Raw genomic sequence first — 24331 nt, 5'->3', positions numbered from 1 at the left:
ATTTTCTTCTGTAAATTGTATTTCATATTTTCTGGTATTTATCTTGCAATGAAAAACATAGCATTAGTAAAGCAGAGGGAACGGGGAGAAGGAAGAAAAAGAAAGGAAGGAAAGAGAGGGTGTGGTAGCCAAACCAATACCTTGCAACTGGGGGAAGGGACTTCAGCAGGAAGATCCCATGTTCAAGTCCACTTGGGTTACAGAGGGAAGTGAAGGCCTGGGTAACTTGGGAAGACCCTCTCTCAAAAGTTACAAACTGTAAAGAAGGGACTAGACAGCAGCTCAGTTATTAGTACCTGCCCGGTACTGTGTTCAATCCACAGTAGGGTGAGCATACTCTCACAGAAGCAATCCCTTTGTTTTTTACTTAATGTATTTTAGATCCCTCCTGGCTGAAGAGCCTCCAGCATGATTATTTCCACCATTCCCCTAACACACAACCAACCTCTACCAACTTGGTGATGAAGAGAGCCTAAGTGTGCCGTTTTCCTTGAAGATGAACTTGCAAAGTTCCTCTGTTCGACATTTTCACACTGAGCCAGGATAGAGAAAGAAAGCTGTTCATTTAGGGACAAACGTTCCTCTCACAATTGGAAAGAAATGAATACAATCTTGCAATGCAACCTTTAATGGCCATGGCCCTGTGCAATAATCTGGCAAAGAGCCTTGGGGACTCAAGATGCCCTTAGCAACACTGCCCTTAATAAGGTCAAATGCACCACCATGAGCCAAGTTCTTATACCTCCAGTGAGAATAAAATGCTGCAGATTTGTGGGAAAGTAAACAACTAATCCTGACCCATAAGGGAAAGTGAAAAGTTGGAGAAAAAAGGAACCCTGGCTCTGGGCTTTGAAGATTTCTGTGTAGGCTTCTGCAAGATGGAAAAGGAAAGGTACAGTAGAGAACAGTCATTCCAGACTCTGGAGGACTGCAGGAAAATGAGAGGGTGCAGGCTCAGGGAAAGTTAGAGGCTTTTGGTAGGGTGGGACCCACAACTGGTAAGACATCTGTGAATAATTTTTATTTTAACTAATGACTTCACCATAATCACAGCCTTTTTTGTACATCACTCTTCAGTTTTGCCCATAATGAGACATGTGATGCTGATTGCTTCCTTTTAGCTGCTCTACAGAATTTTATTGGTGAAATGCATGGCTACTGACCCTTATTCCTAGACATTTGCTTCCAGTTTTTGCCCAAAAAAATTTTTTGCAAATACGGATACATTCACACACCTGTGTGTCCCTTCATGCATCTAGAAGCAGACTGCTGGGTTTACAATGCTATAGCCTTTGAAGCGTCTCACATCAGCTACATACTGCCATGTGATTCTCTAAGCTAATTGGTGTAGATGATGTTTCCACTAAGGCAACACAAGCTTCCACTCCACACATCACCCATGCTTCCAACAGCCACACCACTTAATGTGAACAAATCTGTGGATACAGAATAGTAGGTTTGTTATGTTTTATGTTTCTAAGATCAAACCGTATTTCCCAAAGTATATCCCATGAAATAGGTGGTGGACAGTGATGGCGCGGGGGGAGGGGGGGGCGGGGGCGGGAATTACAGAACCCTGCTCCACTTGAGTCAGAAGAGCAGAAATATCTGTGAGGACATGTATTTGGCTGAAATTAACAGAGACAGCCACCTACAAATGGAGGCTAAACAAACAAGAGCTTAACTGCTGCCACCAAGCTTACCTCCAAGTTCACAGGGTGACACCTAATCACCAATGTGATGGATTAGAGACCTCTCAGTAGTAATTAGTTCCTGAGCAGGATTAGTCTGACTTTAAAAGGGCCCCATATGCAGCCCTGCAATCCTATGTAGGAACAGAGAAAGCACCATCTGTGAGGCTGTGAGCCTTCACCAGACACCTTGATGGCGGACCGCCCAGCCTCCCAAGTCATGAGTAAGAAATTTCTGATGTTTATAAATTGTCCGGTTTGAGATAATTTGCTACAGCGTCCTGAATTAAACCACTTGTCATACAAAAAGCCACAGACAGACGTTCCAAAATTGACTGGTCAGGTCTGTGGGCATAAAGTACCCAGGATCCTTCCAAGGCCTCCACAAGGTCCAAGACAGCTTCTAAAACTCTGCCATCTTCAATTTAAGGCCAGATGAAAGGGAGCGGGGGCAGGAGAGTTAAGCTCTCAACTGAAGAGCTTTCTCCTGGAAAGTCCCTAAGTCAGTCTGTCTCTGTGGCTCTCATTACCGCCCCCCCCCCGCATGCACATGTACAGGCATCCATGCATGTGGGTATGCACACACATAGGCACATGTATGATCCAGCTTTTAGTCATAGGACAGTACCTAGCTGCAAGAGAAATTAGATAAGCCATTTGTTACTGTAATATTTATTTTTTGAGATTATGTGGACAGAAATGAAAGAAGAAAAAAAAAAAAAAGTCCCACGCTTAGGGGAAAACATATAACACAAGCAATATTGTTTGCCATTATAACTGAACTGATTAAGCAAGATGCCAAACACAAGAACAAATAAGAACAATAAATAAATAAATAAATAAATACAGGATGCAAGAGTCAGAAGTCGATGAGAAATGGAGGTCTGGGAATCCTGAGCAGAGAGCTATCTGATGAAATCATAGTAATCATTAGGATAGATTATGATGACCCAAGGTTACTGCAGAACAAGAGGAGCCAGTGAGGTCAACACAGTGGGGACAGCCAGACTTCAGAGGAAAAAGGAGCAAAATTACTGCAGGAAATAATACAGACAAGAAAAAAAATCACTGTCCAAATCAGCGAGCAAAGGCTTCAAGGGAGGCCATGCTTTGAAAGCCACTGCAACCAGCCTAGTAGTCTCTCTCATAGGTACAACATTCCCACTATACACAAAGTTACTGAAAATACACACCGTGCGCGCGTGCACACACACACACACACACACACACACACACACACTCACACACACACTCCCATTACACTGGAAAGTTATATGCCTATGAGGAGCCTAAGTTCACTCTCTTCACTCTCAACCCTAGGCTGTAAATCTGGATGATTCTAAGGTAAGCCTGTGCCTCTTGCCCTAGATGAGCTTCAGCAAGCTCAAAAGATAAACCTCGGGCTAATGAGTCTCTACAGGCAGTGTTTGCAGCAGGGACAATGGCAGGGACTGAGGACTGAATCAATGTGGCCCTTCACGACAATGAGCGGGGACACTGAGGGACGTCCAAGCCTCCAGACTTCTTCATGGAGCCACTTTCATGTTTTTTTCTGCTACTTGCACCCAAAATCACCCGAACAGGAGGTTTTGGGTGACCGGGGATTTAGGATATAGTGAACCAGTTCAATCCTTGAGAGTCTGAAAGATGACAGTAGCTCTAAGGGCTGGGGCTATACAAACAAGGCTTGGATGGTTTTCGCCTAGTAATTCTATGTCTAGAAAAAAAAAAATGAAGACAAATGGCAAGGCTGAAGGAGATCTGAAAGAAGTCTGTACTCATGAAGATAGCACACAGGTGTGGAGTACAGCAACGAGAAAGTGGGAAGCTGGGGTCTGCAAAGATTTTTCCCAGTATTGTCACGGAGTTCTGTTAAAAATCAATGGTTGTGATAAAGGAGCCAACAGTCAGGTGAAGAGTGAATTCAGAGACAGAAGTAAACAGCTGGGATGTGTCAGAACTGGAGATACAAGAGGGAAATTCAGAGGGAGGAGACATTACTGGTACCCATGATAGGTCATCATGATGGCAGACTGTACAACCCTACCACATCAGAGAACATAGCAGTGTGGAGATCGCGGGTCTCAATCACAGAAGAGGGGTTCGGTGAGAGAAAGCAGACAGGCAGACAGGAAATCCTGGGGCTGTGCTAGAGAGGGGAATTACAGAGGTCACCATCACAGAAGTGAGCCACTGAGTGGACCGCTCAGGTGGTCGGAGGTCACCAAACTAAGAAGATGAGGAACGGTAGATGAGCAACTCAAGTCCCCAGCATGGTCACATCAGAGAACAGCCACCAAGAGGATGAAGGGAAGCAGGGTCGGCTGGGAAGAACTGGAACACTTCCCACACCAATCTTAACACTTCTTTAGGGAGAATAATAATGGAATAGCAGGGAGCAGGCAGCATATTGTAAACCCTAGAAATCCCAGCCTGTATTTCTAGGCAACACCTCCTCACCGGGTCCTCCTCCTTCCATGAGAAATGAGGGAAGACACGCATGAGAAAATTCACTGCATCTAAGATGCCTCTCGTGTCTCTGCGACTGGCATTTGCTTTGTTCCTGTTCTAGCTGACTGCCTGGTCCAGGGTGCAGTGACTATTTTAGCTTTGATAACTGCAACAGCTCCAGCCTGACTTGCCCACTCACAGCACCTCTCACATTACCAAATGCCCTCCTAGAGCCTTGGCCCACTCTCATCATGCCCGTCTGCAGTGATCCGTACCCAGCTGTCTCAACCCCTCAGCCCAGGAGACGGGCCACAGCGTTCCACCACTGAACCACTCAGTGGCAACTATCCTCAAATGTCACACGTGCTTTTCCTCCATTTAATTTTCTCTCCTTTGAATTTTCTCAGTTTTCAGCACCTACTCCATTTGTCCACAACAGCATCTGGTTGAAGAGATAACTAATCTAGCCTAAAACAACACATTCGGATGTGTGGCAAATAACGCATCACAGCAAGGGATTCCTCATGTAAATGATCTATAAAGTAAAGTCCTGACCTGGAAAAATGTTGCAAGTGGTAGAATGGATGCTTAGCATGCCCAAGACCCTGGCTTGATTTCTAGCACCCTACACATTTTTTAATTAAAATAAATTTAAAAGTCAAACTATGTAATGATAGCATTCAAAGACCTCCAAAATTATGATTCAACTTTTTTCTTTCTCCATTTTTCTCTACTTTGAAATTCAGTGTAAGTTGCACAGTCAGGATCTGCCCTGCCTTTCCTGGGAGCTATAAGGCTGTGACCTGCTCAGTTTTCCACATAGTAATCAATGAAGTCAGAGAAGAGAAAGGCTTTGATCTGGGATTCTGCCACGTGTCCACTCTACCTACTATGAGCAGCAAAAACATGTATGTCAGGTCCAGGTGACCCAACCAGCCTCCTTCCAAAAGGTGCGAGAGTGTATTTGTTTGTTTGTTTGTTTGACACAAAGCACCAGAGTTTCTGGGTTTCTCTGCTGCAAACATTTTTCACTCCTGTTAGGTGTAAGGTTGCAGGCTCTTTTCTGAAACCCTAGAAGCCAGAAACGGCCAGCATTGTTTTCTTTAAACTTTAAAGAGATGATTTGGCATGCACATATGCTTTGTAACACTGCCCTACAGCCTTGAGCAGACGCTCTCAGCCATGAACTCCAATGTTCCTCTACATATGAACATGCATGCCCCTGGGCCTGGAGCAGCTGCTCTCAGTTGATGGGGGGTGTCCTTCTGTATATATGCTTCTTTTATTGGCTGATGAATAAAACACTTTTTTGGTCAACAGAGGCAGGAAGATAGGCGGGACTAGAAGAGGAGGAGAATTCTGGGAAAGGTAGGCAGAAAAAAACTGTGGAGAAATGCCATGTAGTTGTCAAAAAAGTAGCAGGTCACGACATTCTCCAGTAAGCCAAGACCATGTGGAAATACATAGATTAGTAGAAATGGGTTAATAATTAAGACAGAGCATTGGGCATCAAGGAATGTTTGCAAGACTCCCTTAAAGAAGGGGCACATTTCCTGCACAGGCTGACTCCCTTAAAGAAGGGGCACATTTCCTGCACAGGCTGCTGTAGTCATAGTGGTGAGTCCAATCCACAACACAGCAGAGAAGGAAAGTATGGATGGGACAAGGCCACACCCTCATATACAGCAACAGTCCGCCTGGCCAACCCAAAGTGTGCACTTGGCTGTGAAGTTGGTGAGGAATGTCATCTGCCTAGTGACCTGATGTCCTGGCCACGCCCCAGGGGAGGCATCTAAGGCTCTTTGAACCTTGCCTGCAGAAGCCTTAAATGTTCCTCAACCCTTGACTTCACCTGCATCATCACCTAGTAACAATTGGAAGTATCATACAGTATTTGGCAATCAACTTCCTGTAATAAATTTAACAGCAGCAAAATAATAATGATGATGATGATGATGATAATAATAATAATAATAATAAAGACAAAGGTAACCAATAAGAAACCCTAGTCATTGGCCAACAGTTTTGTAATTAATATAGCATCTGTGTATTTATTTGGGGATCAAGAGCACTGGGACCTGGTGGGATAGAAACTCATTACACTCAGCCATACATATCAATTTTACTCTACATGTGAACATGCCCTGGGCCTGGAGCAGCAGCTCCCAGCCATGCACTCAGTGGCATAACAATACTGCCATTAAACAAGCTTAAATAAATAATAACAACAGCCAACTATTCGTATTCAAAATTATGGTTTAAAAAAAAATGTCCTGCAAGTTAGCGGTGCATGCTGGAGCTTACGGAGCTAGCCAGCACCGTTATTCTTTCTGAATTCAGCTATGACAATGCCAGTTTGGAAGGCTGTGTAGTTAACTTGGAGCTAAAAGAAACATCCAGGTAACGTGTAGCTTCGCCCATTAACTCGTGCCATGCACTAATTCCTTCTAGTCTCCTAGGCTGTGGCAGCCTGGGGACTTAAGATTCAACTGTTTACACCCCTTGCATTGCACAGCCTCCCTAGTGCGGCACCACACCCATCACTCACTGGCTGTGTTCAAGCTGAGAATCTGCCCTCCTTCTGTCCCCAGAGTTCGGTGGCAGACCACAGTGGGTCCTGCGGGAGAAACAAGAACACTCAAGCTAAGAGGCAGCCTGCATAGCTGCTTTTATCTCAGAGGTTTCAAGAAAATAAAAAAAAATAAATAAAAAAAAAAAAAAAAGAAAGAAAAACCACCTTTCAGTCTGCTCATTCAGTTATTTAACGGAAAACACAAGCGGTTTCCAGCTTTGGGGCCAAGTCCGAAGAACCTGAAGCCAGAGAAGATAACCATTCCTGATGTTCAGCCATCAGGTCTCTGGGCCTCTGGGAAGACCGCATTGGATGTCAGTAACAGCAGGTTCATGGCCATAAAATTTGAAAACCAAAAAGGAATCAGATAAAAATAAAATGGAAGAAAATGGGGCATGCTTCCTCACAGATGTGAACAAAGTAGGCTGACTCCACTTTTGTTGAAATGCATGACTCAAGAAGGCAGCCTGAAGACTAGAAAGGCAGTCATCCGGTGTTCGTGCGAGATCTGCCCGTCATTCCTATGAGGTAACTGTTCCCAAAGATGAGGCCCCTGCATCCGAAGGCGCATGCGCACTGAGTGGCTTGGAGGAAAGGGTTTCATCCACAGTCACCTTTGTGAACAGGGCTCTGCCTACACTCCCCTTGGCTCTTCAGAGTTTTACAACTGAGAATGCAGAGTGTTTTTCTCTAGGAAGCACAGAGGAAGTGTCAGCCTGTGCCTGCTCTCTCCAATAATGGTAGAAACTCCTGAAATTGCCGGCACAGGGGTCAGGATTTCCCGGGTATGATGATCCACAGTCTCCTTTGAAAAACACCCTGAATCCACTCTCAAAGGTACTGCCATTTCTTCTGTCCTTACTGAAACTTCAAGGTTAGTCCTGCAACAAAGCTGCACCTTCCCCCCTCCCTCCCAGCCAGGCTACAATGCACAGCATGCCTTACCTGCAAAGCACCTTGGTTTGTTCGTGGGGTTCCTTAATAACTTAAAAAGAAGCCCACCTTTCCAAGGGTTTCTCTAAACTACCTGAGACTAGACATAGCACTCTGACTAAGCCTGGTTCTACATATGTCTCCGAGGAAACCTACCTAATATTAGCATCATGCTAAAAAACAGATCCAATTATGAAACAAATCACACAAGTCAAATTTAATAAACTGGAAACACAGCGCCAGGAAAGGGCTCATGTTCCCTGTGTTGATGATATCTTCACTAGGACCCAGTAGATTGGGGTGGACTGATGATGATGTCACAGTAACCAAATGTATTTGGGGCTCATTCACATTCATCCTGCATCTTTCTTATCCCATATCCCACCCATCCCAGCATGTGAAGTCTACCTGGAGTTTCAGAGTAAACACAGCAGAATACAATGATAACAGAAAAATAATAGCAATAATTGAGCTAACGATCTGTTAGGGAATCACCTTTTCCAGTGTGATTGGAAACTTTAAGTACTCAAAGCAATCTTCTGATAAAGGAAAGCAAGAAAGAAACTTAAAACCTCTGAGTACAAAGACAAGGATAAGTCACTGAGGAGAAGCCAAAGACAGAAAAAGTGATGACGACTTGGAGATGCTAGGATTCTTTGTACCGGCAATGTGGTGTGGCACTCTGCTTACAAATGTGGTCATGACAACGACAACTCACCTGCCAGACCATCTATTCTCTCACTGAATTAAATGTAACTTTGGTTATTGAGGCTACTAAGGATGCTAAGAACAAGACATCCAGAGCAAAAAGACTGTAACAACACAGAAAGGCCAGACTCCTCAATAACCTGAATCTCTTTCCCCTCAAAGGAGGAGGGATGCAGACGCTCTTCTCCTACACTGTTTTACTCAAAGACTTGCACCACAAGACAGCATTTGTGTTTTCATTTCACAAGGCTTAGAACTACACCATGAAGTTCTTCTTTTTCTCTTTACTGGTGAACAGAAATTCATTCATTCATTCATTCATTTTTACTCTTCTTTTCACTTAGTGTTGAATTTATTCCAGTGCCATAATTCGTTTCTTCCGAGGCATCTTTCCTGTACTGCCCACTCCTCTAACTTAGCAACAGTTTGCTCCTTTTCACTCAGGATGGCCCAACGTGGCCCAGGGAGCTAACATCTGCACTTGTCTAACTGCGGACCCTTCGCCAGCCTCTGTCTCTTTGGCCAGGACCCTGCATCTGCACCCTATGTTCAACAGCAACTCCGGCACTTTGATGCTCGGGAAGCAAATCTTCCACACTGTAGCCCCCTTTGGCCTGGCCACACTACCAACTCCAGCTTCACACTGTGGAACACTAGTTCTCTGAAGACACCTGTCAGATACATGGTGGCTTTTAAGATATGCATCGCCTTACCAGCCAGGCTTAACCTCCATGCTTGCACGCCTTTGTGAGGGTTTCAGGGTTAGGAGAGTGGAGCGTTTTTTCTTCTCGGGCCACTTCCAGGAAGGAGCAGTGACATCTTAAATGAATGAATAACCTGCACTCTACATTATTTAAAAAAAAAGAAAGACAGACAGACAGACAGAAACAAACCACAAAACAAGCAGCAATAAGTCCAGCTCAAAGGGGTCAGTATCTGATTTATTTTTCCTGACAAATTCTGAATTTAGGTTTTTTCCTTGTAAGTCCAAAATCACCCACCAGGCTATTTGATGGTAAAGTCTGCCCTATTGCAAAGAATAAATCAAGAGCAAACCCACTATCTCATGCACCAGCCCCATCTGCCGTGGAAACCCTTCTTTTCCCAGGATGGGTGAATGCCACCATCTAAACTGGGAGTAGTGCTTCACACCAAGATCCCAGTGACTTGGGAGTGGGAGGCTGAGGCAGGAGGATGGCTGTGAGCTACAGTAGTGAGTTAAGCCTGAACTATAGTGTAAGACGCTGTTTTGAGTTAGCTCTTTTAAAAAATAAAATTAAAAACAAAAACATCCCCATGTAATTTTAGCCATTCGTCCCCCCAGTAGTTTCTAGAACTTCCCCACCCCAGTCAATCTTTTAAGGACAGAATCTATTTTGAGTTTTTCTCTGGCCACCTCACACAGTATCTTTAAGTTTCCTCATTTGACAAACACTGAGCGAACACCAAGTATGATTCTCAGAACTGGGGACACAACGGGTGACAAAAACCACTGCTTTCTTGAAGATCGGTCTCACCTAGCACCTCGACTGATGTCAAGCACAAAGCCTGCATCTATCTACCAGATACTCGCTGAGATGTTCTGCATGAGCTAGGGAGCCTGAATATGAAAACGGTGGTTTCGGGCATGGTTTAACATGCTGCAATGGCACGTTCAGAGCCTGTGAAGTGATTCCTGGCAACTAGGGGAAAGAACAAACCAGAAGTGCAGGTAGGATACACAGTGCATCCAGAGTCTCTCTGCAAGTCAGCTCATCCTTTGAAAACATAATTAATTAATCACACGGTAGGCTGCTTGGTACTGGGCTAAAGATGTGAGCCAGTAACAAGCTCACTTGTCAGTAACTAGACAAGTAACACACTTGTCTAGTGCCCAGGAATCCTGGATTCTAGTCTGAGTACTGAAAGGGGAGAAAATGTCCGTTGATAAGCGGTTCAAATAATGCCAGGGGCGCGGACACGGAACACATCTTAGATGCACACCATCTACTTTAACCATTTTTATTTCTTTTATTTCTTTAAGGTAGCAAAGCACCTTAAAACATGATAGTTTGAAACTACCATTTCACTTGGCTTTTAACTTGAGGGTCAAGAATTCAGAAATAACTGGGCTGGACAACACTGGGTCAGGGGTTCCTGTGTGAGTATGAATCCTTCTCCAGGTATGGCTGGAGTATCCTGCAGGGTCAAGTGGGTAAGTGTCTGAGACAGCTCCCCTCAACCTGCTTCTTGATGATGTGAGCTGAGACCTCAGCCTGGCTATGAGTTAACATGCCTTCATGTGGCTTCTCCTACACGGGAATCCCTTCGGCAGTTAGCATCTTGGAGCTAGTGTCCCAAGAGCAGTCAGCAGAATTCACAGAAACTTTTACAACCCAGAGCCACATACAGCTCCTCCTGCCATACTCTCTGCGCCAAAGGGAGACAACTGGACCGTGCACAGTCTTGGCCTGTTCCTGGGAGGGGACTTCTGGACTTATGTTTCTGTTCTGTTTTGTTTTGTTTCTGGAGCTGGAGGTTAAACCTAGAGCTTAAATATGTTTAACACGTCTTTCTACAGCCTGCATCCCTACCATGGCTACTTAAGGATATGTGAAGAGGTAAGTACCTTAATAGGTTTTAATGGAAGTGTATGGTTGGGTAAAAACTATATTGTGGCTGTGAGTCCTTATAAGGGAAACCGGCTATTCTGTTCTGTGCAAACACCGTATTTAATTAAATAAACTAAGCTCAACTAATTGATGTTTTAACAAAAGAATCAGAGAACAGTTCTTGGACTTCGGACTCTTAAGCAACAAAAGGCCTCAACCAACCAACTGTGCAGGCTGCCCATGTTCCAGGGAGCTTTTAGGGTACACTGGGCCCCTCCTCTGCTCAGCAGCTGGATGCTCACACCTGCTGGGTTCAAAGGTTGGCAGCAAGTGGGCAGGTGTGAGAGACAAGAGAGAAAGAAATGGATTCCATTTCTATATTCAGCTCTGTGAAGATGTCTTCCTTCTTTCTCTTTCCTATAACATCAAGCAACCACCCTCCCAAATGGGCTCTTCGATTTGTTCTAGATAAAAACAACAGGTCTACTACTCATACCCGATCCTGTGAGGAACAGTCCAAACACTACAGGAGGTTGGGTCATTGAGTCCTAGCAAGACTTGGGGATCTCCAGACACAAGCCTGGAGACTGCCCAAGCCTGTGATGGTCAAGCTGTTGGAGCAGAGGCAGCACATCAGGCTCCCTTAATGAGTGGCTGTGATTCCATGTAATTCTAAATTCTATGGAATTTAGAAAATAAAAGTAAAACTGAAGCATGTGAGATGTTACTATTCACTATCCTCCTTCCAAAAATGAATTAAACCAGAGAAAAAGACCACTATGGAATTCTGAATGGTGAATTCCAGGATGGATCCAGGCCCCAGACCTGTGGCGCTATCCTCCACTGGAGTTCACAGACATCAGCACTGCCTTCCCAACTGACACCCTTGCCACCCCACCCCCAAGCTCCCAGGCCACTCCCCTGGGAGGTCACATCCTCTCACTTCACAGGAGTACCTTTCTATAGTGACTAACTTGAAATGACTCTGGAAGTCAAACTTGAGCATACTGTTTTATCTCTGTCAGAATACAGTCCAAGTCATAGGGGAATTCTGAGTACTTGTACGAAAACAAGAGTCTTGTGGCCTCAGTTCCTTCAAACCACAGAATTGTCCTTGGGATGTGTTCCGTGTTCCTCCCAGGTGTAGTGGACAGGAATGAGTTTACTTCAGCTGCTGTTGTTCAAATGTCTCTATGGGAAAACACACTTTTTATATGTGTGGCTTGTCCCTGTGATTGAACACCTTCTTAACCCTCGCTGTACAAATTGTCTGATGCTCTGAATAAAGCTGGCTACTGCATGAGCTATAGCCTGCCTCATTTTTAGGCCCCGCTCTCCCACGTTTACACCACCAACTAGACCAGTAAACATTTAACCACATAACTTCCCTACCTATCCACGAAACGGAGAGGCCAAATATTAGGGAAAGTATCTAGGAATCACTACATCTAAGTAAATGACAGAATACTACCTAAAGACTGAACATTAAAAATAAGTTATATGTGGGCTAGAGAGATGCCTCAGAAGTTAAGAGGACCCAATTTCAGTTCATGGCACCAACATGGCAGCTCACAACCATATGAGCAGAAGTAATGCATATGAATATAAATGTGTGTATATGTGTGTGCACATGCATATATATGTGCATATAAATATGGGCACATGTATATATGTGTGTGTGATGACTGAGTATATATATATATGCATGTGTATATGTGTCTATATATGGATTCACTTCCTGTTTCTCTTGTGCCAGACTCTGGGATGGATGCTGATGATTTCACAGTAAGCATACCTTTCATCCATCAGTATGTTTTATGATATAGGAGTTTATATCAGATATTAAACACTAACAACAGTTGTCTTTTAAAATCCAACACTCAGTTCTAAATATGTTACTGGAAATAAAAACAAGCCCCAAATATCATACAGCAAACACACAGACCCTTAGAGAAACTTGAGCTAAAGCTGATAGCAGAATGGATTAAGGCCATAGCTTCCCTGAGTGCTAAGGGTAGACACACACACACAACTTTCTCTTGGCTTCCTGTCTGGGAATATTGACTTAAAAAAACAGTCTTGTCAGGTAAGTAGCACATACCTTTAATCCCAAAACTTGGGAGGCCAAGGCAGGAAGGTCTCCGTGAGTTCAAGGCTAGCCTGGTCTACAGAGTGAGTTCCAGGATAGCCCAGGGCTATATAGTGAGACACTGTCTCAAAACACTTTCCTCATCCCCCAAAATAGGCTTAAGAAAAGAAAGAGAAGACAAAGTTGCTATTTTCAATTATTTGAAGTACTGTTGAACAGAAGACACTGACCTCCTCTACCTCAGAGGAACTGATGGTTGGCACACACCTACAGAAAATACATCTGACTCTGACCTATTCTACTTCAGAAGGCAGGGTTAAGCCCCAGACTTACTTTATCACTAATAAAAGCACTACAATTGAGTCACTGAAGATACTTTTAGAGGCAAAATGATGTCTGCCATTGAAGTTCCAATCCTGTGGGACTGTTCGTATCCATCCTATGGGATAGGACGTGTTTATCTTTGTACTTCCCAGGATCTTGATTCTCTATCTGTACTTAGTACATGTCTACCTGCTCTCATGTTGAAGATGATCTCACTAAGGACTACCTCCTTAGTCATCAAGAATGCAGGAAGATGCTGAAGCATTGTGGTTGAGGGCAGGTAAGGGATTACCCTAGGAAAAATATCTTCTGTGTATACTGAGTGCATGGCTGTGACTGCCTCACTGAAGAAAGCCAGCTGTTCTAATGACCGGTGTTCTGCTCAGGTCCACAGAAACACAAGCATCTGAATAGCAGCCACCAGTTTCAGATCTGATCCACATACATTGTCAATGATTCACTAAAAGGCTTGAGAAACGATGATTTCTCCCAACCTCTCTACTCCTCTACTTCTTTCAAAGCTTCATGGTACCATGTACATACGCTGTCACCTGTAAACACAGTTAGCAAATCCACGAGGCTGTGTAGAATTATTATCTGCAATATGGTTGTGAATCCACCTAGAACTTACCACTGGTTCTTCACATCAGAGCCACTGATACAACATTTAATTCCTTTCCAATATCCTTCCATGCTAAGACATGCAGGCACACATGCCTACCCTATGGCATGTTTCATCGGCTCTCAAATCGACTTTTTCCACATTCTAATATTTCCTGATATCGGGTGTGTCACACCATTAATGGCCATCGTGGCTTACTACTCAGCACATCTAATCACCAAGGTTGTATATTTCCTTCCTTAGTGGTACGTGAGTGGTGGTGGTTTTCTAATAAGTACAGTTTTGGTTCAGGGAAATAGCTGCCTGTTCTGCACACAGTCGGCCTGATGGGGTTATTAGTGAGAGCCGGCGTTCAGGGTGGCTCTTGTCTTATCCCATCGACCTCGACTGATTTCAACCACAGCCATAGAAGGGATCCAAGTAGAGCAGCCCCAGCTGAAAGCTCACACCACCGGCAGCACAGGTCCCTTTCTCTCTTCTCTGGGACAGAGTTGCCAGCTTAGCTAAGAAGCAAGCCCCGCCCGGAAGTGTGGGAACACAAGCGGGTCAAGAGCACTGAGTGCCATGGTGGAACTGTAAATGTTCCAGATCCCATCAAGCAGAGAGAGGACCCCAGGGGCAGAATCAAGTTGTCACAACACACTCTGCTGTCAACAGTTCTTAGTCCCAGCTCCCTCACCCCACCTTCCTGAGATCATCAAAAAAAAAAAAAAAAAAAAAAAAAAAAAAAACCCTACCTGCACTTAAACTCAAATCCTTGCTTTGGGCTCTGCTGTCATGAAACCAAACTAGGGCAAAGGCAAACTTAAGGGAACCAAAACAAAGCCCCAGCCCTAGTCGACCATTTAACAAGTAATGCCTTATCAGTCAAAGGTATGCTTGCAAATCAACTGCCTGGAATTTGAGGACTATTTTCCACAGAAATTCTATTGTAAATTACTAGCTTTCTATGCCAGGCCAAAAATAATCCTTTACTCTGTAAGAGTACAGCCAGCCAGCATAACAGTCCCTAAGGAAATGGATAATGAATTTGTCACATCTTGTTTCTTTACCAGGAAAAAAAAAAAAGTCACCTTAACACACACACACACACACACACACACACACACACACACACACACGGGTGTGGTTGTGGTAAAGAATGGGTTTCTATAGAATCAAAAATGCTTGTATCAATAGTCATTTAATTCCTGATAGCAACTGAAATCCAAGACAGTCAGAAAGATTAAACTCACCAGAGCTCCCAAAAAGGGAAAAGCAGAACCAAGTGAGTTCAGCAAGAAAACACATTAAGTTCCTTGGCTGACAACAAGAAGGATGCAAGGAAAGAGGACAGGCGATGTAGAACAGGTCTGCCCTGCTGGGCTTTGCAAAGTTATGAAACCTGGAACACTGGTCATCACGAAGCACAACCTCCGAGTCACTGGGAACGCTAAAAGTCAAGTCACAAAATCTCAGCAGCCTGAGTTGAAAAGTACTTCTGAGCTTCATCTTATACAAAGCTAAAATCTTAAATTTCTATTTCAGGGGGAGTGAACCCAGGGCTTGGCAATATAGCAAGTATGTGTTCACACCTGCACTACAGCCCTGGGACTTTCAGAACTTTATTAGTAAAGTTATATACATGCCCGCATAATTATCGTCTGCTCCTTTAATATTCAAGTCAACAATTTATCCCTATGAAACCCTACTTTAAAGATTTTATTATTTATTTCCAGAGCTTGTGGTCCCAGGAGATGGAACATAGGGAAAATGGTGATGAAGACATTTGAGACTAGGGAAGAAGTCAGAATCTCATATGAGCATCCTTTCCCACAGTGTAAATTCCCCCTCAGGTTGTTTCCTTCTCTGGTTTCTAAACAAACAAAAGTCAACTGCTTGCTCTCAAGTAAAAAGCAAAAATACTGAAGATTCCCCATGGAAGGCCTCACCCTCCCTGGGGAGCAGAAAAGGGATGGGATGGGGTTGGGGGGAGGGGAGGAGGAGAGGGTGTGGGAACTGGGATTGACATGTAAAACAAGCTTGTTTCAAATTTAAATTTTAAAAAAGTATCAAAACAGCAAAACTATGTTCTTTAGTAATGAATAAAGAATTTATACTGGGCATCATGCATCTCTTCTGGTTAACAGTGAGAATAGACTGTACAGCTGAACCAAAAGTCACACTAATGTCAAATACATGCATGTACGTCCGTTACTATGAATACAATAGAAAATGCAAAAGAATCATGAAAGCTTAGAAAGAAATTGGGTAAGAAAAGCCAAAGTTAGCATTAATTATGGAGAGGATACATGGACACTCTGTTTTCTTTTTCCCCAGAGAGTGCTGAGCTCAGAGAGAAATTATTCTTCACTTTTCTTCCCAGAAAAAACAGATAAACAACACAAAACAAAAAAACAAACAAACAAACAAAAAACGAAAGACAAAGCACCACAGAGGAATAACCTGTTTGCAGAGAATCTTCCTATTAATTTTGGTCTAAACAAACAAAAATAAGCAGGGCCAAACACTTTAGACACAGGCCTGTTGTGCAATCTCTAGAACTGGGTGAATGAACACTGCTGTAAACACTTTCATTTTGTTCGAAGCCCAAGACCATTTTACTCTGACATAAGCAAGAATGGAAGGTGCTTTGGGACCATTGATGGCAACACTTCTTCAGGAGGGGATTAAGTATTCTGTGTCACAAAACAATGAAAAGGAAGGACAGGGGAGAGAGTGGATGGCCCTTGTCTGGTCAGCTTGTTCAAACATTGAACAAGGAGCCCCAACAGGACTACAGTCTTGGAGAGACACCTGAACCACTCAGACACTAGACTGGCATGGGCAGTTCTATTCAGCAAGGCTAGTAATGGGTGAGCTAAGAAGTTTAAGGAGTCCAACCTCTGGTTTTAAAGATAGGGAAGGCTCCATGATTCAGCCAGTGTCACGTAACCACTAACCATATCAGCCGTTATCAAGTCTTGGGATATTTGGTAAAAAACACTGGCAACATCGGACAGTTTTCATTTCCAAAATGGTTAGTCTTGGCATCTTTGAAGAATAAGCTGAAATTGGATGAATGTTCTTCTTATATGAGCTACTTCAAAACATTAAGTGCTCAGATTATTTCCCCAGTTTGGTGCAATTCATGGAACAATCTTACAATGTTTTCAAGTCTGGGCTTTGCATCTTCATGAGGAAGAATACAGCAAGCTCACATCCGGGTTCCCAGGCCCCAACAACACATAGTCATTAGATGAAACTGTAAACACACTAATGCCTTAAGCCTTTCCCAGAACTCATCTAAATGGCTCTGGCCTTTCTAGACATCATACCTCTGGAGTACTTTCCCTTTGGCACTCCAATTGCTCAGACAGCCATCTGTGACTACATTCCTGAGATGCAGCCTTTGTCAGCTCTGCTGTGGAGTTAGCACCTATTCAATCTTTCCAAACCAAATGACTCTGCCCCAAGCTGGCTTCTTTACAGGGAAAAGATGCTAGCAGGTTCTTATTTCCATCTCTGCAGGAAAGGTTACTCAGAAGTTGTGTTTCAATGTCTCCTATTAAAGTACTGAGTGTCTGCTGAATGATGGCCAAACTCTTAATATTCCTCTTAAACAGACATTTGCCAAGCAAGGGCTGTTATGCCTCTCAGTATGAAAACCAAGTAGATTCTCAGAAGAAAATAAAAAAGAATTAAGCACATTAGGAAATGGCAAGCTTGCATCCTGACTAAGTGGCTGAGAGCCAAGGACTAAATTTGGTGGAAGGGTGCTAGAGACAGGCCCCACTGTCTATGTAAGGTCCTTACACAGTGCAAATAATAAATACTAAATGAACAAATGCAAAGATGGGTGGAATGGATGAACAAAAGAAAACACTAGGTCCCTTTGGACCAAGGCAATGAGACTTCATTTAAAACATGGTCAGTGCTACCTGATACTCCTTTAAATGCTCCATGACATGACCTCGGGCATAGCGTGCATCCAGACTGGAGATAAAAGCTCATAAAGGAAATAATCTCCCTTCTAATCAGTCGAGAAGGGAAAACTGTCCCGCGGGCTTCCTTAGATGTTGGCCACACTCAGAGAGGGGTGTGGGAGCAGGAAGGCTCAGATAGGCAGACACATGAAGTTTCCCCTCACAAAATCCCTTCCTTCCACTCTCATGGTATTCATTCCACTCTGCTTCGTCCAAAAACCCCAGGTTCCATGGGAAACAAATTAACAACAAGGCTCAAATACACAGTGACTCAGATAAAGCACATTCCGAGCCCCGGGAGTCCACGTACTGCTTTGTGAACAATCTGTCTATCCAAACACAAGGGTTTAGCATTATTATTACTATTACTCAATTTAAAGAATCTGTAGACATCAACTTATTATCCTCTTCATCAAGAGACAGTTACCTTTTAATCTTTTCTTCATAAGGACATAAAGTCCCAGGGTAAGCCATCAGATCAAAATAGCTCTAAACTATCTGTGTAATGACGGTGACTTTATAGCTACACAAATACCAAGAACCATTTACATGCCTGGGACGCACATAAACATCCACTAGAGACACACTTAGCCTGGGCAGATCAGCTGCAAAGAAATTATTTAGACAGGCAAGTACTCTCTCCACTCCTATTCTGTGAACTCGGTACTTTTGGCCAGTCACATAGTTCAGCAATGAAAACAAACAAACAAAATAACTAGAGGGCATGCTACAGTTTGAGTACGAACTGTGCCCTGCTGGGTCAGAGTTTGAGCAGCTGGTCTCCAGCTTGGTGACACTATTTTAGGAAGTCAGACACCCTCTGGGATGTGGTATTGTAGGCCCCTGTGGGCTTGGAGAAGAAGACTCTGAAGGCTATGCCTGGCTCTGATTCCAGGCTAGAGGTCTCTGATTCCTGGATAAATGAAATGTGATCAAGCAACCATGGCATAACCCCATCACCACGCCTTCTTCGGCATGATGAATTTCCTCTAAAAGCAAAGCAAACCCTTCCTCCTGCAAGTTCCTTCTGTTGTGTATTTTATCAAAGCGACTAGGAAGAACTGGGTGGGGGGGGGGGGCTGTCTCCCAAGGGCCAGGCATTTGTGGCACTCTTTGGAGAAGTCTAGGAGGTGAGGAGCTTTGAGAGTTCAGAGCCTTGCCCTACTTCTAGTTTCTAGTGCGCGCTCTGCTCCACGCTCGCAGTAAAAGGTGCGCGCCCTCAGTTCCCTGCCCCATCCTGCAGCTTGCTGGGATGCTACCAGCCATGATGGACACTCGCTTCTATGGGACCATGAGCCCAGCTTCCTTGGTCACAGCGTTCTATCACAACAGCAGAAATGTAACTGATACAGGAACAGACATAGGGATAATGATTCTGCACACCTACCTGTCCTACCTCCTACCTAAATGAATAGAATAGTAATAATGTCTTAAATTCTACCTAACAGCACAGGACAAAGAACCAAAGGCTAAAATCAGTTTCAGTTTGAATGTCCTGGGAACAATCTAGAAATTCATGTTACTACTCTTTGAAGGTGGACTACGGAATGCTAACTGGGATTTAAGGAGGTAATAAGGGTTATTAATGACCACACAAGAAGAGAACGGACCTACTATGCTTTCCTTGACTTGCTTGCTATGTGAAGCTCTCTGCAATGTTGTGATATAGCAAGAAGGCCCTGGAATAGATGCAGGGAACCCGGATTTGATTCCCAGAACCCACATGGCAGCTCACTACCACCTGTAACTCCAGTTCCAAGGGATCTAACTCCTTCTTCTGGTTTTGCAGTCACCAGGCACGCATATGGTGTACAGACATACATGTAGGCAAAACACATATGCAGAGTTTTTAAAAAGTCATTCTGTGTCTCAAAACTGCAAGATTTTAGCAGGAACATAATCACTGAACCATGTTTCTAAAACTTACAGGTAGATTCAAGCCTGGCAGGCCAAGACTTGATTCCAGCACTGGGGAGGCTGAGACAGGTGGGTATCTGTGAGTTCAAGACCAGCCTCATATACATAGAGAGTTCCCAGCTAGTGGGGCTGCACAGTGAGACACTATCTCTAAATTAATAAATTAATTATAAAAATAAGACTTTTTTTGAGACAGGCTTTGGAGGCTGTCCTGGAACTAGTTCTTGTTAGACCAGGTTGGTCTTGAACCCACAGAGATCTGCCTGCTTCTGCCTCCTGAGTACTGGGATTAAAGGCGTGCACCACCACTACCCGGCTAAAATGAGACTTTTAAAAATAAGGGTGAAAGGCCCTTTTAAAGATCTTAGTCAAGAACATAGGAAGCATCACTTAACTCTGGTAACTGGGTCTCACTATGAGGCCCTGCTGTGGTGCCAAGGGGTGGATCTGAGGAGAGAGAGGAGGGTATGACCGCACAGCAGGTAAGGGATGTGATCTAAAGTTCTGCAATGTGCCTTACACACAGAAAGTCTCTGGAACAAGGTGTCGTGGACTGTGAACACACTGCCAGCATTTAACAATACCTGGCACATAGGAGGCTTCCAACAAGCTATTTGTAAAACTCTTATTAATAAATATTCTTAAAGCCATTAACAAATTTCCCAGCTGATGATCACTACTGATAAGGCAAAAAACTAGAATTTTCCCATGATGGGAATGGATACTCATTCCTGTTTCATTTTGGGATTCATGTATTTCATCAACAAAAATATACTAAGTCTTTGGATGGAATGTTGGGGACAGAGTGTCTGTCAACAAGACAGAGGTAATTTCATCCTTACAGACCTTCTATTCTAGTCACTGTCTTTGGGCTGAACCACAGCCTTTCAAGTGGCCTTGGGGCCTTTGCATTTTTTATTTCCTTTACCAAATAATCAGACATTTCTGAGACATGTGATTGGTCTCTTCAGATATCTGCTTAAATGGCCCCTTAGCAGAGAGGACTTTGACCACCTTAATTAAAACTGAATGTCAACTCTTGGTCTGTTATACACCCCCAAGCTTCTCATGTCTCTTCTTATGTCCTCCATAGCATTTAGCAGACCTGACACACATACCTATCTGTTTATAATGTGAAGATCACACATCCCAGTTACATTCTTAGGACCTCCAAGGGACAGGGCACTGAATTTACAGGCATACAATAAATGACTACAGAATGGATGTTCTTTAGACATGCAACCACAAGCAGTTTCACTCAAACTACTTCCTGACCCTACTAAGAAAACCCTGCAGTTACAGCTATGACATCAGGCAGTTTCCCAGCTGCCTCGACTTACCCACCGGCTTCACCATCCGCAAACTGTCAGGGTGTAATTCCCAATTCACATTCCCAGGTCACTAATATGTGCATTGCTACCAAGACCAAGAGCGGCCTTGATGATAAACACTTCCTCATCCTCCCAGAATACAAACAAACCACAGTCAACATCTGGACATGAAGCTGGCTGTGGCTCCCATCATCATCCAGGAACCTACTTTGTAGTGTCACACACTGAGTCTCAAGGCTTCAGTAAAATCTCCCTGGACGGGAGGCACAGTCAAGCCTGTCCCAGGCTAACCACTGGCCCTGCCCCACCCCCAGCTAACCAGTCCTTTTCTGTTCTTTCCAGATGCAGCTACATCTGAGCAACACACAGCAGATATAATTATTTTATTTTCCCTAAACCATCAAGCCAGTAGGCTAGAAAACAGCTAAGTTTTCAAATACAACCCTTCATCATTTTTTTCCACCCTGGCTTTATTCCCCCCCTGCTCGTCTGATGTACTCATGAAAACTGAAGGATAAAACTGCATCGCCCGCTAGCTAGTGTCTCACAACCATAATCCCACAGGAAGGCAGCAATGCACAAGATCCCTCCGAAGGCAAGCCATCAGTTTACAAAGCCAGGCTCATAGGTAGACCTAAAACTTTCAGATACTTTGCCTGTCCCTGGAATCTGGACTTTCCTTGCACTTTGTGACCTTAGCATCTGTCTTTAAACCACTTACAGGGTTTCCAGACAGGAATAAAAACATCCTTCACTGCAGACACGCTGTTTTGTTTCTTTATAGAGGGCTTTTCCTCTTAGTCCTCCCGGCCTTGCAGCATCACTTTCTCCTCATGGTCCTCTGGCTGACTGCAATCCCTTTAACAGAGGGTCCCTTTGTCCTACTACATTTCCAGTCCCTGGTTCACGACCTGCTTCACCAGTCAAAGCCGTACACTGCCCAGTACCTCCCCACCCCCACAATCCTGCTTGTTCATCAGTGTAACTGGAATTAACTTCTTCTAGCTGCTTTGCCCAGTGATGCCAAGGGCAAATATCAAGTCAGTAGAACTACCATTAGAGCATTCTAGAAAGTTCCAGTGACTACCTGAATAAGCTCAGTGCTTCTGAAGGAAGTGGTGGTGTCTCTTGGTCTTTGCTGAGACAGGGCAGACCTGAAAAGGAAAAAGGAAAAACAAATTGCCACCACTCTAAGGTCTGGGAAAGAAGCCCACATGTCCCTTTGCCCCCTTTCCCATAAATAAAGATTAGAGTTCTAAGCAGTCTCCCTGTCCCCAACCACACACTGCAGTAAGCAAAAACTCGCTCGCCTTCAATCACTTCTTAATGAATTCCAAATATGCTGCTCAGTGATAAGTGTGAAATGGAACCCTAGAGCGGGTTGAAGAGCTGAGAGTGGGCTGTGGCAGTAATAAGGGGAGCAGACAACGAGCTAGAGAAAGCCACCTCCAATCATTACTATCATTTGGTATGAGTTCATGTGATCTAAAAGGTGCCTGAGCGCTCTGCCTTTTATCCTTTAGTATGTACATGGTAAATGAAGTTACCCCTTGGACTGTCCACTTAATGTTCTCAATTACAGTGTAAGCCACTGAATGATTCCATGCAAATTGTTTTAAAACTGGATCTGGCCTTCCTTCTCTGAAAAGCAGGTTGCTTCGTCTGGTTTTTGCATAGAGGCCAGCCCACAGAATGTGCTCCAGCAGATGCTGTGAACGCTGACAGTTCAGTGGCTTCACTGGCATTCCAAGTCCACAGTGATCACCTCCCTTCTTCTCAGAGAGGGAAATGCTTTCCATGAATAAATGTTTTTTAGATGCCGTGGTGACTGTCACCCCGTTGGCTCACACTGGTTTGACCCAAGAACCTACTGTCAAGAGATGCCACACAAAGCAATTTCCTACTTCTGAAAAAGCGAAGGAGTCACAAATAGCATTCTTTTTTATTAAGAAACAAAAGGAGGTAGGCTATATCAGTAAGGGTGACAGAAAAAGATGAAAATACAATACTGTGTCCTTGAAATGGTATTCAAATAGCTTTTACTCTTTAGAGGCATCTTCTGTTCAACTACCACGAAAAAGAAAGAAACTATTTTTTCCAGTGCAGATATATGTCTCCGCACCCAGCTTTCCCCCAATATTGTTTTAAAACACTGCATAACAGACAGAGAACACAAGAATGTGACCCACAGGCGTGGTAATTACTGGCAAGCGCAGGTGTCTGAACAGAGGGAAGCTAAGTGAAATGATACACAAATCCTTCCGCCTCATTAGGGTTCTAAAAATATTCTCAAAACACAAAGGCATGAGTGCTGCATAAATGGAGGAGAAATGTAATCAAGGGGGGGTCCGTGAATCTTGACCATCGCCCAGACACAATTATTTTGAAAATTTAAAAAAAAAAGAAAAGAAAAAACACAAAAAAGACATGACGTTATGAACCAGGCCAGCAAGGCTTAAAATAAGCAGAGAATTTGAACAAAACAAACTCAATGCACAATTGTGGTGAGGACAGTTTTTTTAAAAAACATTCTTCATATTTAGCTAGAAAATATAAAGACATCAATCAGGTGCTCTGATGCCATGAACAGACCCACAGCTTCTCTTCTGAGGTAGGTGTTAATTCATTTTGAATTTGATTTCCACAGGACTCAGAAGGGAGGAAATGAACAACCGCCAGGGGGAGGTGACTGCCTCTTCCTGCTGTACTAGGAGGTGGTAAGCAAAGGACTAACTGGAATCCACATAGGATGCCTTCCATATCTCATTGGTCAATGGACCAAACCCCTTCGCATGGATGCATCCCCAAGTAGGTGCTGCTCCAGAGGGAAGACAGAGGATGCAGCCACAGTTTTAGTTACATCCCTAAATGTCTGTCACCTTGTCTCTGTCACTAAGATACAGTGAAATTTGTAGAAGGCAAGTAAAAAACCTGAAACAAATAGTTCTTGATTCATGTAAGTTTTTAATCTAATGATCTATATCAAGCATATTATGGAAGGAAAAGGGAAGGTCAAAGTTACATTCTTTTACCCAATAGCAAAGTGTTTATCCTAATGGCGGCCAAAATCAATCAGAAATGACCTATCAACTCCTCCTTTTGACACCAACACCTCAGTCTTTCTGTAATTCCACAGC

At 43.7% G+C, this 24331-nt stretch overlaps 1 protein-coding gene across 4 annotated transcripts in view; it reads right to left on the bottom strand.

Annotated features, from left to right (window-relative positions):
* Osbpl3 (oxysterol binding protein like 3) overlaps positions 1 to 24331 on the bottom strand; it is a 160028-nt gene that overhangs the window by 115147 nt on the left and 20550 nt on the right. For all 4 annotated transcript variants that reach the window (XM_051202784.1, XM_051202783.1, XM_051202785.1 and 1 more), the window contains exon 2: positions 22282 to 22348. The gene's annotated coding sequence lies outside the window, so the exon portion shown is untranslated. The remainder of the gene's footprint in view (positions 1 to 22281; positions 22349 to 24331) is intronic.

Source organism: Phodopus roborovskii, unplaced genomic scaffold, assembly GCF_943737965.1.
Source record: "Phodopus roborovskii unplaced genomic scaffold, PHOROB, whole genome shotgun sequence".
Taxonomy (NCBI): domain Eukaryota; kingdom Metazoa; phylum Chordata; class Mammalia; order Rodentia; family Cricetidae; genus Phodopus; species Phodopus roborovskii.
Note: the sequence above shows the minus strand (reverse complement) of the source record. Positions and strands in the feature narration are given on the sequence as shown.